Genomic DNA, 18,278 nt, shown 5'->3' on the forward strand with positions numbered 1-18,278 from the left:
TTTGGACACGCTTGGACACTGGCCTGGGGTGCTCGGAAGAGGGCAGGGAGGCCACCTGCTCCGGGGGGTACTCTACCCCAGCAAGCAAGTACTCTGTTACAGGGATGGGTAAAGCACTCTGCTGAGTTGGGGGTGCGGGCGGTTGTATGTCCGTTAAGCAGGGAGGCAGGGAGGGGGGGCAGGGGGGATAGTTTTGATGTTTTTGAAGTTCCACAAGTAAGGGTACGACAGGCTACTATGCACACACACCGCTTAGGTTTCTGGGACGGACGGCACACTCCGGTCATGAGATCCAGTTGGCACACCTATGGGTACGAGAACGAATATGCACGACTCCCAATCCCGTACCCATGAGGGGGGGACCTTGAGGTCGTGGCCCACGCCTCTCCGGCTTATGACATGGAATGTGCGAGGGCTGGGCGACAAGATCAAGCCTGGGTTGGTAATGAACGCAGTGAAGAGGCAGGGACCGGCCTTGGTACTTCTGCAGGAGATGCACCTCATTGGGGGGGCATCCAAGGCGCTTGACAGGAGAGGATATATGATGGTGGTGCATTCGGAATTCACCTCCGGTTCCAGGGGCACCGGGATTCTAGTCAAGAAGTCCTCACAGTTCATAGTACTAAGCACTAAGGGGAATGAGCAGGGTTGTTTTGCGGCAGTCCAGGGGCAGTGGGAGGGGAGACTCCTGAATGTAGTATCGGTGTACATCCCCCCGGCACTCCACTCAGTCACGCTGCCGGCACTGGGTGACTTTCTCCTGGCCCTACCTGAAGGGGATATAGTGGTCGGGGGAGACTTCAATGCTACTGTGGACGCCCTAGTGGACAGGTTCCCGGCGGTGACTCAGGCTGGTGGTCCTTCCCGTTTCCAACGGTTCCTGAACGCTCTGGGCCTGGTCAACATCTGGAGGCACATACACCCCACTACGAGACAATATACATATCATTCCACGGTGCATAACAGTCTATCTCGGATAGACTACTTCCTAGCGTTGGGTGACGGCCTGCAACACGTAGATAACATTGACATCCAACCTAGGGGGATATCAGATCACTCCCCAGTCTTACTAATGCTGTCCACCCAGGAGAAGTCGCGTAGACGGATCTTTCCCATACACGCTTCCTACCTCAATGTCCCTGAGGTTAGAAAGGCGCTCAAGAAAACAACGTGCATTACGTTGCTGAAAATACCTCCTCGGTGCAGTCTCCTGCTGTTTTGTGGGAGGCGTATAAGACGGTTCTGAGGGGACAGGCTATAAAGTCAATAACAGGATATAAGCGAGAGAAAACACTTGAATTGGCCGGGCTTGAATTAGCCCTGCACGACGCTAACGTGGCACATGCGGCAGACCCGACGCCAGACACGTCTCATACCCTACTCATACGCCAGCAGCAATATAGGAAGCACCTACGATATCAGACGACTGAACAAATCACCGCGACGACACATAGAATTTATGACATAGGAGATAAGGCAGGGAAAATGCTGGCCTAGCTGGACAAGAAAGGGGGGAGCACTAGGGGAATACAACGAGTGTGTGATAAGGTGGGGATACTGCAAACAAGCCCTGAGGAGATAGTGGAGGCCCTTGCCGATCATTTCGAAGGCGTGTACACCCCAGCTAGAGTGGTGTCAGCAGACGAGGCCAGAGTTTCACTTGGTCCCATTCCCGTCCAGACACTGATGCCGGACGCTGTCACAGACTTGGAGGCAGACATCACGACGGAGGAAATACAAAAGGCCATACACACGGTGAGGTCCGGGAGGGCATCAGTACCAAACAGTATCCCGATAGAATGGTTTCAAGCCACGTTGGACTAGCTTAGTGGGCCCCTGCTAGCTATGTACACTGAAAGCCTGGCTATTGCTGAACTCCCGCTTGACCAACGGACCGCCACTATTGTGGCGATCCCCAAGCCCGGAAAGCCGCCGGAGGAGTGTACGTCATATCGCCCCATATCCCTTCTTAATGCAGAGGTTAAAATTCTGGCGAAACTCCTCGGTACCCGGCTGGTCACACACCTCTCACACTTAATACATCCAGATCAGTCAGGTTTTATGCCACACAGAAACACCGCTCTAAATCTACGCAGGGTGCACGGAGTGCTGGCAAGGGCGCAGTCACTCTCGGAGCCGGCGGTCATATTGGCTCTTGACGCAAAAATGGCCTTTGACATGGTGGAATGGGAATACCTTTTTGAGGTCTTGGCGCGCCTGGGGTTTGGTCCTAACTTCATAGCTTGGGTCATGTTGCTGTACACTAAGCCAGTAGCACAGGTTGTGGCAAACAGCCACATTTCGCATACGTTCCCTCTGGAGCGAGGTACCCGACAGGGTTGCCCCCTGTCGCCGCTGCTCTTTGCGATAGCATTGGAACCGCTGGCGACTCTGATACGCTCGACTCCACTGTTGAAAGGGATCACCTGGGCGGAGGGGTGGGAGGAGCGCCTCTTGCTCTATGCGGATGACATGCTTGTATACCTTACAGACCCGGAACACAGTATACCGGCGCTTCTGGCTCTGTGTGACGAGCAGGGGAAAGTGTCAGGATACACCTTAAACTGGGCAAAGTCGGAACTGTATGTACTGCAGGGTCCGGCCCCCGTTCCTGCCGACGACTGCCCCTTAAGAACAGCAGGGTCTTCCTTTAAGTACCTGGGAATCCATGTCACCAAGGACCCAATGGAATTCTTTCGGAATAATCTGAAACCGTCTCTGGAGCGGCTGAAACAAGATGCTAAATTCTGGGCGACGCTGCCTTTGACACTGCTGGGGAAAGCAGCGCTATACAAAATGATGTCGTTGCCGCGCTTCCTGTATATACTAGATAATACACCATACCCGGTGCTGCCCGGATACTTTAGGCAGGTGTCGCCGTTGGTATCCGGCCTCCTATGGAGTAATCGCCCGGCACGCATAGCTCAGGCTAAAATGCACAGGGATTGGTATGACGTGGGGATTACGTTGCCGAACCTGCAATTGTATTATTGGGCGACTCAATTAACATCTATCAACCGGTGGCTGCATACACCCCAAGACGACCCGGCATATAGGGCTGATAGGGCACAGCTAGGTGCCAACACTATGTTGGTACCTTTATACGATCAGCGCCTCGTGCACAAACTGGTGGGACCCACGAGACTTACTGCAGAGTTGTGGCACACGGTACAAACGAAACTGGGGAGGAAGGGGCGAATTACTAAGCTCAACCCATTGTGGGACACCAGGGCCTTGGGGAACCTGAGACACTGTAAGGGCTTTACACACTGGGACAACATTGGTATATCCGCAGTGGGAGACCTATGGGACAAGGGAACAGTAGTCCCCTTTGCACAGCTGAGACAGCAATATGAGTTGGGACCTACGGAATCGTTCCGCTATGTGCAGGTACGGCACGCCCTGCTTACAGCCATCCCACCCGACTCGGAGGTCCCTGAGGCATCTCCCCTTGAAGATCGCCTGCTCACGGAATACATGCAGGAACGAGCAACGTCCCTCACTTATCGCAAATTGATTAATATAATAACCTATCTGACCCTACGTTAAAACTGAAAGATAAATGGGTGGCAGAAATAGGAGAATTGGATGACTCTGAATGGAATGCAGCATTGGTGTCTCCCAGGGAGGTGGGCATATCGGCAAAATTCCGACTCGCACAGCTTAAGATCCTACACAGGGTGTATTACACGAGAACGACACTGCACTTAATACAGCGGGCACAACATCCCTACTGTCTGCGTGGCTGTGGGGAGGAGGGAACGTTTTTTCATACTATATGGGAATGCCCTCGCATCTTGGAGTACTGGAGACAAATAATGCGCACCATATCTTAAACAATGGGACTGTCCCTAGTCCCTGAACCACGTAAATGCCTGTTAAATGTCTGGGAACCGAACGACCTATCTAGATACGGCCAACAGTGGTCCACGTTGGGTATGATGATAGCAAAACGTGACATAGCACAGAAGTGGGGAGCGGTCGAGGCCCCCACGTTGACGCAATGGTGTGCAAACATGGATAGGGTGATGATTACGGAGAGGGCTGTATACACCATCAGGGCCTGCCCACGTAAATGGAACAAAATATGGACCCCGTGGAATGTCTTCAGTGGGGAAATTTGTGAACCCCTGCAGGATGACAACCCACTAACATCAGAAGAGGAGGGGGAGGATGACTAGGCGGAGCGGGAGGAGGTGGGGTGTCAGAACTATAAAACTTGATTCTTGGCTTACCGACTCTTGCACAGGAACAGAGATGCTAGTACCCAAATCCCTCTCAGCAATGCTAGCAGGTCTTACACAGAACCTCCCATCATTACCTTAAGGGACGGGGGAATTGGATAAAATAACAAACAGAGAAGAGACTGGTCCTGCGTAGGTTCCTTCCGTCAGCTACCCTCTGGATGGACTTGTTCAATGGAACCTAAAACAACAGCACAACATTACCTTCTTGTCTCCCTACTGTCTATTTTAAATCTATTCTATTGTTGTCTCTATAATCTTCTCACACCCATTCTTATACTGCTGGACCTTTGCTCCTCTTCTGAATTTTGTTGATAGTGTTCTCTTCTCCTCTAATTAGTTGTCACTAGTGTAAAGAAATACAGAGATATTAATCTCCTCCTCTAATGAGCTCTGGATATGATAATATTTATAGTCGTAGTAAGTGCACTTACTTCACTAATTATTGGAGATTCCTCTAAATGGGTTCTGTGTTTATTTGTGTCTTTCGGATATGAATCTCTGAGTGACTAACTCTTGGTTTTTTCTTTCTTCTTTTTGCAGGTTAATTAGTCTTCACTATTCAACTATTGTTCAGTAAGTATTTACATATATACATTGTTTCTCACTTTCCTTTTGCATAACAGAGTACTTGGTAATAAGCTCTCTTTTATTTTCTCTTGGTCGTTTTTTAACAGGAATACTGCAACTGCGGTTTTCACTTTTAAACAGGTAAGCAATTTATACCATTAATGGCTAACAGCAAAGTTCACTTAGCTTGCTTTTCAGGAGTCCGAGTTCCAGCGAAATACTTCTCTTCTCGGACGTGTCAGCTCGGGGACTTCTTCTTCTCTTAACCGCTTCTCTGTTTGTCGCTAGATGCTTAAGTCCTCCGACTTTGGCTCATACGACACTCTCCTCAGAAATTCTTAATTTCGTCCTTGAAATACTCGCGCTTGTCTTCACGCGCCGAGTTCAGGGTTCCAGCTTATCTCAAGACAAGGTTGTGAAAACAGCCGCTCTGCTCTAAATAAAGTAAATTACTTCAGGAGATTAACGTCGCTCCGGAACTCCGTTCACGCTGCATATCAAATTCCCTGCAGCTGTGGCCTGAAAGACTGGAACGCCTACTGGTGGTCTGCCCTGGCGACAACGGCGGCCATCTTATGTCGCCGGGTCCGCACCCTTTCTGCCCAAGTGCTTTCTGTAGTTTCTGGTCCGGTCAGGTCTTAGTCGGGTAGTAAAGAATAGAACCCAAGGTTCGGGTCCTGACAGTACCCTCCTACAAGGCAGGTCCTCTCTTTCTTGGCTTGGTGGGAAATCGTTGATGAAAGGATCTAATTAATCTCGGTGCATGAACATCCTCCTCCGATTCCCAAGATCGCTCTTCAGGGCCATAACCTCCCCAGTCTATCAAATAATACAACTTCCCTCTGGATCTCTTGGAGTCTAAAATTTCTTTTACTACATACTCAGTTCCGGTTTCCAACTCAATTGGCTTCGGGGGTGATTGAGTTCTCAGGTTTGCAGAAGCCTTCTTTAGCAGTGATACATGGAAGACTGGGTGTATCTTTAATCTTGGTGGCAGTCTTAGTCGATAAGTAACCTGATTAATTTGTTCCTCCACTGTATATGGGCCAATAAATTGAGGTTGGAACTTCCTGTTTCCTTTTAGCCTCAAATTTCTAGTACTTAACCAGACCTGATCTCCCCTTGTCAAGGATGGTCCAGCTCGTCTCTTCCGATCGGCATATTCTTTGTACTTTTCTTTGGCTGTTTGTAGATTGTCTATAACCCTTTGCTGAATTTAAAGCAGGTGTGACATGACTTCTTTAACTGCTGGAACTGCTGTTTCCGACTGTCTAATGCTAGCAATCGGGTGCCTGCCATAGTTCACAAAAAAGGGGGAATACCCTGTCGAGCTGTTCCTTGCATTATTGTGAGCAAATTCCGCGGTCCACAAATATTCCGACCATTTCCCTTCTTCTTTTAAAAGGAACAGCCGCAAGTATTGCTCCAGCTCTTGGTTTACTCTTTCTGTCTGCCCGTCTGTCTCAGGGTGGTAACTAGTGGAGAACCTAACTTCTGTTCCCAACCCCTCCATAAAGGCCTTCCAAAATCGGGACACAAATTGGGAACCCCTATCAGATATGACAATTTTAGGAATCCCATGTAGCTTGACAATTAGGGAGCTGAAGTGGGCAGCTAACTGTTTGGCTGAAGGTACCCCTTTTAAAGCTGTAAAGTGGGCCATCTTTGAAAAGGCATCTACCACTACCAGAATGGAGTTGTATCCTTGACTAGTAGGTAAATCTGTAATAAGATCTAATGTGACTGTGTGCCATGGATGGGGAGGTGTGGGTAGAGGTTGCAATAACCCCTTTGGAGCCTGCCTTCCGACTTCCCCTGCGCGCAAATCTCACAGGACTTAACATACTTCTCAATATCCGATGCCATTTTGGGCCACCAATAGTGTCTCTTGATTAACTCCTCAGTCTTGGCTTCTCCTTTGTGACCAGCTAATTTGTCATCATGACATTCTTGCATTACTTGTTGCTGTAATTCAGTTGTCGGTAAATACAAGGCATTCCGATGATAGGGCATTTGTTGAATTATCCTTCTGTCAGCGTCTTCCTCCGCCCAACTCTGCATGGCCTCTGAACTCATGACATCTGTAATCGACTCCTGTAGTCGAATGGAGGTTGTGGCTCCAATAATCTTCTCAGTGGGGATGATTGGCTGAATGTCTGTAGAGGTCTTCTGAAACTCCGTACCGATTCTGGATAATGCATCCGCTTTTCCATTTTGAACACCAGGACGAAACGTGATCACAAAATCATAATCTACAAAATACAGAGACCATCTCAGTTGTCGTGGTGTAAGAGTTTTGGCAGTTTTCAAGAATTTTAAGTTGCGATGATCCGTGAACACCGTTACTTGATGACGGGCTCCCATTAAATAGTGTCGCCACTCTTTAAAGGCATCCTTGATGGCCAACAACTACTTCTCAGTGATTGTATAATTTATCTCTGCTTGAGTCAGCTTTCTAGATCGATAAGCGACCGGATGCAGTTGGCCTGTAGTCTTGTGTCGCTGCGATAACACTCCTCCCACTGCTTGGTCTGAAGCATCAGTCTCTACGTAAAAAGGTTCCGACGGATCAGCATGTAACAGGACTGGCGCCGTGGTGAAATCCTCTTTTAAAGATTGAAAGGCCTCCTCCGCTTCTTTTGACCACTCAAACTTGGTTCCTTTTCTCAATAATTTTGTAAGGGGAAGGATCGTTCTGTAGAACTCGCTGATAAATCTCCGATAGAAGTTAGCGAATCCTATGAAGCTTTGGACTTCCTTCACGCTCCTCGGAGATTCCCAGTTCGTCACCGCTTCCACCGTGCGTTGATCCATCAAAATTCCGGAAGGTGACAGTACGAAGCTCAAAAACTCCACCTGCGACACATCAAACGCGCATTTTTCTAGCTTCACAAACAATTTGTTCTCCTGTAACTTCTGCAAGACTCCCTTCACTTGATCGTGATGTTTCGCCACATCTGAGGAATAAATTAGAATATCGTCTGAAGTGCTGAAAGGCTGCTGGGGCATTGCACAAACCATAGGGCATCACCTGATATTCGAAAAGCCCAAATTTTGTCCGAAATGCCGTCTTCCACTCATCGCCTTTGCGCATTCGAACTAGATGATAGGCCCCCCTCAAGTCGAGCTTTGTGTAGATTTGAGCTCCTTTCACTTGGTCTAGAAGCACCGAAATCAATGGTAAGGGGTACCGATTTTTCTTGGTTATCTTGTTGATGGCTCTGTAGTTGATGCACGTCCGCAACTCTCCCTCCTTCTTCGGCACGAAAAATAAGGGAGACGAAACAGGCGACTGGGACGGCCGGATGAAACCATTGGCTAGATATTTGTCTAAGTACTCCCTTAGATGTTGATGCTCTTTCTCGGTCAAGGCGTAGACACGACTGCATGGCAGATTTGATCCCGGCTCTAATTCTATCTTGCAGTCATAAACTCGATGTGGTGGTAAATGTTCTGCTTCCACTTCATTGAACACATCCGTAAATTCCTTGTATTCTTCGGGAATTTCCTGAACGTTTATTACACACATGGAGTGCCCAGCGGCACACAAGGACAATGCTGGGTTGTCTTTTGTTAGTCTGGTCTCTGAATTAAAACAATTCTCATGACAATAACTCGAATCCATCACAACGGTTCTGGAGCTCCAATTGATCGTAGGGTTGTGCTCAGTAAGCCATGGGAGGCCGAGAATTAGTTGGAACTGGGGGGCATCTATCAGGTTAAACTGAATCTTCTCCTGATGTCCATCACTGGTCGTCAATTGGATTATCTCTGTGTGGCTCACGATCGGTCCAGAAGAAAGATTTGTTCCATCTACGGCACGAACAGGCTCGCTCTTTGTCTTTCGGATTACTTGTATTCCAACCTTAGCAGCAAATCTCAAATCGCAGAAGTTCCCTGTGGCTCCCAAGTCAATCATCACTGATACCTCTGTTAAGGTAGTCCGCCCGAATTTCACCTCCATATTCAGAACTAAATGAGGAGCTGCCGATTTTAGCGTATTCGCCACTCGATGTTCATGTGGAGTTATTTCTTGAACCGCACTCACCTGCTCAACTCCTCCCACAGGTGGTGCAGCTAGTTTTCCTTCGGCTTGAAGGGGCCTTTAGGTTTCTTCGGGCAATCTCGAACAAAATGGCTTCCGGATCCACAATACATGCATTGATTATTTGCTCTTCTTTTTTCCTTCTCTTCCTTGGTCAAAGGGCCTCTTATGGCACCTATCTGCATAGGTTCGGCTCCTGAGTATGTCTCTGAGGTCCTAGCACCATCTGACCGAGCCCGGTCAAATCTTGGAGGTATCACCTTGAAGTCTTTCTTCTTTTCTCCTCGCCTCTCTCCCTGGCGGAAATCAATCTCCAACACCAAATCTATAAGTGCAGAAATCTCGGTGGGCCGATTAGGAATCTGAGCCAAGGTGTCCTTTAATTCATCTCTTAGCCCACAATAGAATACTGCAGCCCTCTTGTTCTCTGGCCAATTGGTCTCCACCACCAACTTGTTAAACTGGGCCAGATATGCGATTAAGTCTCGATTTCCCTGTCGTAAATCTAACAATTCATTATCCACCACCTGAGATATTCTCCGTCGGTCGAATATCCGTAGAAACTTCTGTTTGAAATCTTCAAAATTCCTTAACAAAGGATCATCTCGTGAAACCAAGGGCATGGACCACGAAGCTGCATCCCCACTTAGATATGAGAGTATGAAAGCCACTCTAGACTGCGCGTCAGGGAAGATTGAAGGGCGGCACATGAAGTGTAACGAGCATTGAGAGAGGAATATCTGCGCCTTCTGTGGATCCCCGTTAAATCTCTCTGGAGCTGCCAATGGGATGACAGGGGAGAGATAATGTATCACCTGTGTGGTAGATCTATTGGTAGTCTCTAATACTGGGTTCATGGCTTCCCTCTCCAAGCTGCTTGGTTGGCGCAATCTTAACGCCAATTCGGTATTTTCTTTTCTGGCACTAACTACTTCTTGTCTCAGGTTTCGGTTTTCCTCCCTAACCGCTCCCAATTCCTTCTGTATTGCATCTAGGATTGTACCTAAGGACTGGACGTCAATTCCCTCCGCCATCTCTATTCGGGTGCGAAGGCAACTTGGGCACTTCACTCTGTCAGAACTATAAAACTTGATTCTTGGCTTACCGACTATTGCACAGGAACAGAGATGCTAGTACCCAAATCCCTCTCAGCAATGCTAGCAGGTCTTACACAGAACCTCCCATCATTACCTTAAGGGACGGGGAATTGGATAAAATAACAAACAGAGAAGAGACTGGTCCTGCGTAGGTTCCTTCTGTCAGCTACCCTCTGGATGGACTTGTTCGATGGAACCTAAAACAACAGCACAACATTACCTTCCTGTCTCCCTACTGTCTATTTTAAATCTATTCTATTGTTGTCTCTATAATCTTCTCACACCCACCCTTATACTGCTGGACCTTTGCTCCTCTTCTGAATTTTTTGATAGTGTTCTCTTCTCCTCTAATTAGTTGTCACTAGTGTAAAGAAATACAGAGATATTAATCTTCTCCTCTAATGAGCTCTGGATATGATATTATTTATAGTCGTATTAAGTGCACTTACTTCACTAATTATTGGAGATTCCTCTAAATGGGTTCTGTGTTTATTTGTGTCTTTCGGATATGATTCTCTGAGTGACTAACTCTTGGTTTTTTCTTTCTTCTTTTTGCAGGTTAATTAGTCTTCACTATTCAACTATTGTTCAGTAAGTGTTTACATATATACATTGTTTCTCACTTTCCTTTTGCATAACAGAGTACTTGGTAATAATCTCTCTTTTATTTTCTCTTGGTAGTTTTTTAACAGGAATACTGCAACTGCGGTTTTCACTTTTAAACAGGTAAGCAATTTATACCATTAATGCGCTAACAGCAAAGTTTACTTAGCTTGCTTTTCAGGAGTCCGAGTTCCAGCGAAATACTTCTCTTCTCGGACGTGTCAGCTCGGGGACTTCTTCTTCTCCTAACCGCTTCTCTGTTCGTCGCTAGATGCTTAAGTCCTCCGACTTTGGCTCATACGACACTCTCCTCAGAAATTCTTAATTTCGTCTTTGAAATACTCGCGCTTGGCTTCACGCACCGAGTTCAGGGTTCCAGCTTATCTCAAGACAAGGTTGCGAAAACAGCCGCTCTGCTCTAAATAAAGTAAATTACTTCACGAGATTAACGTCGCTCCGGAATTCGGGCCGCTTCAGTCAGGGTCATCAGTGAAGTGCGCATCTTCCAAGACGTTCGCGCTGCATATCAAATTCCCTGCAGCTGTGGCCTGAAAGACTGGAACGCCTACTGGTGGTCTGCCCTGGCGACAACGGCGGCCATCTTATGTCGCGGGTCCGCACCCTTTCTGCCCAAGTGCTTTCTGTAGTTTCTGGTCCGGTCAGCGTCTTAGTCGGGTAGTAAAGAATAGAACCCAAGGTTCGGGTCCTGACAGGGGGCGGTGTTGAAGGCATTTTGAGCTCAGCACTGACATGTAACTCGGAGGGGGAGGGCCTGTGAGACTGCCTGGGCTGGCTTGGCATAACACTACAACAGGGACACACACCTGGGGGGGAGAATGGCTAACACTGATTCACTTGTAAAGATTGTGTTTACCCACTGTTTACAAACCTTATGTCCAAGACGGGACGGGTACTGTGCTTTCAAGTGCTTGTCTGCCTTACGGATAGTATGTGGTAACTTTCTTATTTAAGTTAGGTTGGTATAAAATAGGAAAACCGGACCTATACTTATCAGAAGTAACAATGCCAGTTATGTACACACATTGTTCTATCACGCCGCCGAACCCCAGGGATGTCGGCACATGGGCTGTGTTACTCGGACAGTTTTACATGCAAGTGATCCTGTTGGGGCTGGCCCCTAGGGTTGTAGGACAGACGCTGTGTATGATTCGAAAGGTACAATAAAGGTCTTTAAATAAAAAAATAAAACAAAGAATCTCCTAATCCAGTGCCTGGGAATACACACAGGGTGAGGAATCTGCAGTTATAAGGATCCATTAGAAACTGCACATTAAAAATGGAAATTCAATAAAAAGATAGAGGACAAAAAACAGTTAAAAGGCAGAACCTTTTTTCAGGGATCCAACTCAAAGAGTGGGAAAAAACGAAGGTGGAATAACTGTCACTGTGCTATTTTTGTGGAAATTATAAGGAACGTTTAAGAAACATACTTCTTCTTCAGTCTCGCTGTGCATGCTTATGGAAACATTTCTATTCAAAAGGTAAACTTATTTTTGATATTCTAACTGGCTTCTGATACCCGGCACATGGTATTAAACAATAACAAATGAAAAGTAAAAAAAAATTTAAAAATTTAAAAAATGGCTTCGCAATCTCCTAGAAAGGAAAACTAGGAATATTCTTAGAGCAGAATGCTCAAGACCTTCCATTGAAGATAAGACCTGTCAGACTCCCAATCTAGACCCTGAGCTTTTAAAATCTCTTTTTAAGCTCGGTCGTGACCCTAGAAAAGGGATAGAAAAATCACTTAAGGGTTGCCAGGACCTTGTTCTTGATGTACTTGGCACCCTTGCAGGAATTCTCGACTCAGCTGAAGAGAGCCATATCCATGGCACACCTCTTACTACTGATCTTATCAGATGTTGGAGCCAAAGAGCCCTAATACTCTTGGGCAACGCTAACATTAACACTGAGAGGCGTAGACTAATTCTCTACAAAATTGATCCCAAGCTCTCCGATATGGCCGACAAAGAGCCATCTTCAAATCCAAAAGGCCTTCTTTTCGGAGAGGAGCTCATCAAGTCCCTTGGGAAATATGTCTCAAAATTTACAGCCATAGACAAGGCACAACAAGGCACCCTATTGGGTGCTGATGGAAGGGGCCTTTCTAGCAAATAAAAGTATTTTAAATGTGCTCACTGAGCAGTCATCTAGATTTTTTTTATTCTTATACGCGTCCAGGGGAAGTGGTATTTCAAATGTCAAGGTACCTGCGTTTGCAGGTGAAACAAACACAGATTGGCGCTGCCACGTCCCCCGCCCATCTCCACGCCTATGCCCTCTGTCCTGTGCTTTGCAAGCATGGCTGTTTTAAATTTCATATATCTAAATTATTATTACTATACCAACCTGCGGCATGTTGAATGATGGACACAAGAATGTTTTTATGCGTATTTGTATTGGCTGTTGATCCCCGCCCCATACCCTTGTGATAAATTGATGACCTGGATGTATTGTGAAAGGAACTCTAAAACACACGTATACGAAAATTAATATGCTACCCCCAGAATATGCATCAGTTACTACGGTTTTGTTATGTAGTATGAGCAAGTGAAACGTTGTGTTCATTCCCATCACTCCTTCACAGAAACATTTGTACATGATGATGTGTTTGGATATTGCACAGTCATAGCAATATAACAATTCTTGAACCTGTTTATCACTACATAATGGGCACATCACTGCAAAGTAGTGATCAAAAGTTTCAGCTTTTCACATTCAACGCTTATGTTGTGTAATTGTTATTTCTTTTAACAACTCCTGGTCTAGTTCATAGATACCACCCTGCACGGTCTGCTCGGACTTGTTATCTTTAGCTGATGTGGGGTTTTCCCTCGCACTGTAGGAGGAAGCCGCGAGCACCCTGGAAATTCCTGAAATGCATTGTTCATTTTCATACCAAGGAACAAGTTTCCACCTTGATGCTTATTTCTAAGTCTGAAAACAGCCTGCCTTTTAGGTCTTGCATACTGGACATCGCCTGTGTTGTTTTTTTGCTATACTTATTGTTAGCTTATGGTGTACTTATATATGGAAAGCCTGGTTGGATGGATGCACAGCTGATATATTCTCTTGTTAGTTAATTTTTTGATCGGTTCAACTCAGGTGGCGTCTTGACCCCTAATACGCCTTGTCATAACATTGAACTACGTGGTTCCAGTGAGCCACTGGGACCATCCCTGAGAGAACTCGCCCTTTCTCCTTGTAGAAAGGATTTCCCACAAAGTTCATAAATTGTTCAACATAAATTTATTCATATATATTTTCAAATCAAATAGAATTTTCGTTTTTGGTCATTTCATTCGTACATCAATATGGCATCATTGTCTGATTATCATATCCAATGCATTTCGGGCTGTAGAGTAACCCTTCATCAGGGAATAACATAGATGCCTGATGTGTTTCGTGCGGTGTTTCCGCGCTGATTTGCGTGTTGGATGCGCTTGATTCGCTTCCGTTGGTTTGTTTGCTCGAAAAACGCCACTCCATATATATGAATAAATTTATGTTGAACAATTTATGAACTTTGTGGGAAATCCTTTCTACAAGGAGAAAGGGCGAGTTCTCTCAGGGATGGTCCCAGTGGCTCACTGGAACCACGTAGTTCAATGTACTTATATATGGCCCATTGCATAATATTGGGAGGCTTGATTGACACTCATTTTCTTGCTTGTTCCTAAGCATGTGCGGGCTTTCCTTCGTCTTCTTTTGTTTGTTCATTCTGTGCGATATTTCAGATGCTGCCTTTTCTTGTTCATTTTGTTTAAGACTTCTCAAAGTTCATGGTGGTGTGATTTTTTTTGTTGTTGTCTCCCTAGTGTGCTTATTTTTCCCTCGGCACACTACTGTCACATGTGATTATTACCGGCCGGCTCTGATGTATGGATTCCGGAGCAGAGTGCTACTGGCCAAAAAAGCGTTTAATCACCCCATCAGGGGTAACGAGCTATATAAATGCAAATCTTTTTCCCTCATCTATCCCTCCACTATCCTTCTAAATCCAAATAACTGACTCATCTATTTAGCACTCAAATGACTTTCATATTTCACTATAGTAATTCAACACTAATCCTTTATAGGTCCTGGAGTAGCGTGCTACTCCCCAAAAAAGTGCTTTGACACCTTGTCAGGGTTAGTAAAGCGCTATATAAATGCAATTACAATACAATTACTGTTTATGAAATAGTGGCTCAGTGCAGGGCAGCAGGTCACCCTGCTGTGCTGCCCGGTGTCACTGGTAAAGGATAGGAATACACTGTATTTTTCCAAAACAGCACATTCCTGTCCTTTACCCTTGCACTCTTTTGGCAGTCTAGCACCAACACAGGCAGCCTTGCACCAGGGTGCAAGGGTGCCTCCGTTGCATGTAGGATTGTTTTTGTGCTGTAAAGGGCACCTTCCTCCACAAAAGCAATCCTGAGAGACTTTTCCCCCTTTCTATGTGTGCTGCAGAAGGTGGCAAATGTAGTAAGAGGAAAAAACAAGGAGAAATATTGCTATTTCTCCTCATTACGCCTCACCTGGGGAAGAGTATGATGTTGGTGCATTCCCTGGTTTACACCCCTTGTAAATCTGCAAATGCATCAAAAACCATAGGAGTTGCTTGGGAACACCCACCACCACACCCATGAAATGTCTCCCTTGCGCAGAGTAAGGCAACATTACGATTTGAGCTGCGTTGCCTTACTCCGGGTTTATGAAGCAATTTAAAGCCCAGCAAAGTGACTTTGTGTGCAGGGGTGTAACACAGGCCGCCGCAGCCCGCACAGTGCGGGGGGGGCAAGCTCCAGGGTGCCACCTCAGCACAGCACCTCACCTGGTCGAGATCCTGATAGAGTCAGGAAGGGGCCCCTCCACGTACCTTGCAGGGGGGTCCCCTCAATTATTGTTACGCCACTTTTAGCCATGTAAATTGCACAGCAGATATCTTGTAAAACATTTTAAAGTCTCTTCAAAATACAAAATTATGCATTTCTTTAACATGTGGAAGCTTTGACATTCATAGGCCACATTATAGCACTGCACTGAGAAGTACTGAAAAGTGAGTTTTTAAACATGAATTATTAGCGAGCTAAGGGGCAAGACAGGTGTCATGTAAACCCTGTATAGGCCCAGATTATTGTAGAGAAAAATATGGGTAATTAAATCAAACATAATAGATTTTTGTACAACTTGTATTCTGAACTCACATATTTGAAAGTGCTTCCATAACAATAATGAAGAAAAGGGAATTTTGGTGCAATTAAATATATGCTTCAGATCGCACCTTTTATGTGAGGAAGCAGTGATTTACTAAGGTTTTCTGGTTTCACTTCATAGGCCCCAGCCACTAAATGGCATCTATCTCTCTTTAGCTATGTTAAGGCTTTGTTTTTACTTCTTTGTGAACTTTTCTGCCTATTTTATATAGCACAAACTCCACTCAGATACGTTACAGTTCACATTCATTTGTTTAGTTAATTTTTACAGGCTTTAGGGATAGTATGTGATTTGCCCAGAATCACAGGGTGTATAGCCGATTTAATACTCAAACTTAGTTCATCAGTTCCAAAGTCGGCAGCTCTGGCCATAGGACAATGTCCTGGGTAGAGAAAGGACTACAGCCAGAAGCCACATGAAAGTTTGGCTTAATATGGGCTCGGGGTTCCAAAAGGACCTCGAGCTGATCCAGAGCCAGGCTTCAAACTGAGCCTGGCTCATGCTTCCACTGCACTGACTAGCCCACCTCTAGTTAAAAAATTACGATCCAAACATGGCTTGGTTTCTCCTATGGTTCAAGTAGATTTGCAACTATTAGAAAATCCATAGCAGCATGCAGGGAAATCACGTCCAATCCGAGAGATCTTTACACATTATTTATGTACTTGACTCCCCCCTTGCAGGGTCGGATTGGTAAGGCGGGCACTCGGCAATGGCCAAGGAGCTGGTATCTGATTTCCAGCTGTGGGCTGCTTTTTTGGGCAGTCTGGGGGCCGATTTGTGTGGTATCTGTGTTGTTCAGATCAGTCGGCAGCCCAGTGGGTACCTGAGTGCCCTTTCTGGTGGCAGATGGGCCTCCATTATCTCCCTTTTATGAATGGGCAGAGGTGTCACTCCCTTTCTCTTGCTGATCCTACCCATTAAGGTATGCAGATTGAGTGGGGGAAGGGGGCATGAGCAGAAGTTACCTCACTTATTTTCAGGTGTGTTTCACCAGTGTGAACTAATCAGTGCATTTTTTTTAATCTAAGTAAAGTTAAGAAAACATGCCTGTGTCAGAGACACCCCCTTCTTTTTGTAAAACTTTGACAAAGCAATGTTTTGCAGAAAGGCAATATGCAAATGTGGCCCATTTTTTTTAGTCTGCCCGGGCTGATTATCAATCCCAATCCAACCCTGCCCCCTTGTAGATTAGCCCATGCCCTAGAGCGGACTATATGATGTTACAACGCAAACAATTACAATGCATGCCTTTACAACATGATTTTTACATCGCAACTACCATTACATCACATGATTTTACAATGGCAGTTGCGTTGTGACAGCTGCATTGTAAACGTAGTGCATTGTAATGTCTGTGTTGTAATGGTTGTTTCCCCCTAGAGCCTAAAACACCTAGGATGAGGACATGAGAAAATTTCAGTTTTGAATGGGCCTATAGTGAAACTGGCACCACCAGAAGGGATGGTCTGACAGGTCCGTCTTTTTAGCAGTTTGTGGGCCTGTTTCCAAGCCTGCTGGGCTGTTTTTACTGGGATTTCCCTAACTGCCTGCAGCAAAAACAAATAGCTTGTTATGTTTAAAAATTCCCCAAGGCAATCCCTCACCTTAGGCATGAGTTGATAGAGGAAGCTAGAGTGTTCCATAAAAATACCCACCATTTTCCACCCACAAACTACAATTACTCCTATCTGTTGCAGAAACACATGTACAAACATTTTCTGAGCTGAACAGACCAAGCAGAATTCTCATGAAAATCCACGAAATTCTGGTTTAGGGGTTTATCCAAAAATATACATGGGCGCACCTTAGAGAGGCCAAGAGAGAACGAGAGAGAAAAAGAGCACTTGGGTCAGGTCGCAACACATTTTGACTGGTGCTGTTGAGGTAGCTCTTGTTCTTAAACACATTTAATCACCGTATTTTCAAAACAGGATTCTGGAGGTGGTAATGTGTGACAAGAACGTCTATTCGCATTTGCTGTGCGGCATTTAGTTGTGTTATTGATGTGGTCTGTTGTCCTTTGTGCTGCTGTCTTTTTATGCTGCATTATTGCAATGTGGTTTAGTCCTGTAGTACTGTAATCCTTATGTTGTATTCTGATTTGACTATTTTTTTATGATGTGCCCTAGTATGTTTTACTTGAGTTGTTTTGTTGCTTTGTGTAAGTTATTGTAGTATGTTCCATTATTTGCTTTAGAATTGTCAGTAAATGCTGCACTATTTCCCAGCCAAAAGCAGCACATTTACGAAAGCTCCTGTGACACAGAATCATTTATCGCTGTCTAAAGTGGTACAAATTCACTGTTCCAACTGTTCAACCACTTAAGAAAACAGTCAGCACAAAACTGGCTGCGGCCAGTGCTTACATTATGCCATAAGACCCCCCCCAATGAGCTCAATAATAGACGATCACAGTTTGCCCAGTACAAAATCGGTTTAGAGCCGGAAAATTCATCAAATCTGTTAATTCACATTCGATATCATAATCACAATACC

The 18,278-nt window shown here is 45.6% G+C and overlaps 1 protein-coding gene across 2 annotated transcripts in view; it reads left to right on the plus strand.

Moving 5' to 3' along the window:
* The window catches only part of LOC144823403 (ceramide kinase-like protein), a 534,328-nt gene that overhangs the window by 35,958 nt on the left and 480,092 nt on the right, over positions 1-18,278 (plus strand). For both annotated transcript variants that reach the window (XM_078681879.1, XM_078681880.1), the window contains exons 2-5: positions 4,788-4,820; positions 4,922-4,955; positions 10,515-10,547; positions 10,638-10,682. The gene's annotated coding sequence lies outside the window, so the exon portion shown is untranslated. The remainder of the gene's footprint in view (positions 1-4,787; positions 4,821-4,921; positions 4,956-10,514; positions 10,548-10,637; positions 10,683-18,278) is intronic.

This window comes from Lissotriton helveticus, chromosome 3_1 (assembly GCF_964261635.1).
Source record: "Lissotriton helveticus chromosome 3_1, aLisHel1.1, whole genome shotgun sequence".
NCBI classification, from domain to species: domain Eukaryota; kingdom Metazoa; phylum Chordata; class Amphibia; order Caudata; family Salamandridae; genus Lissotriton; species Lissotriton helveticus.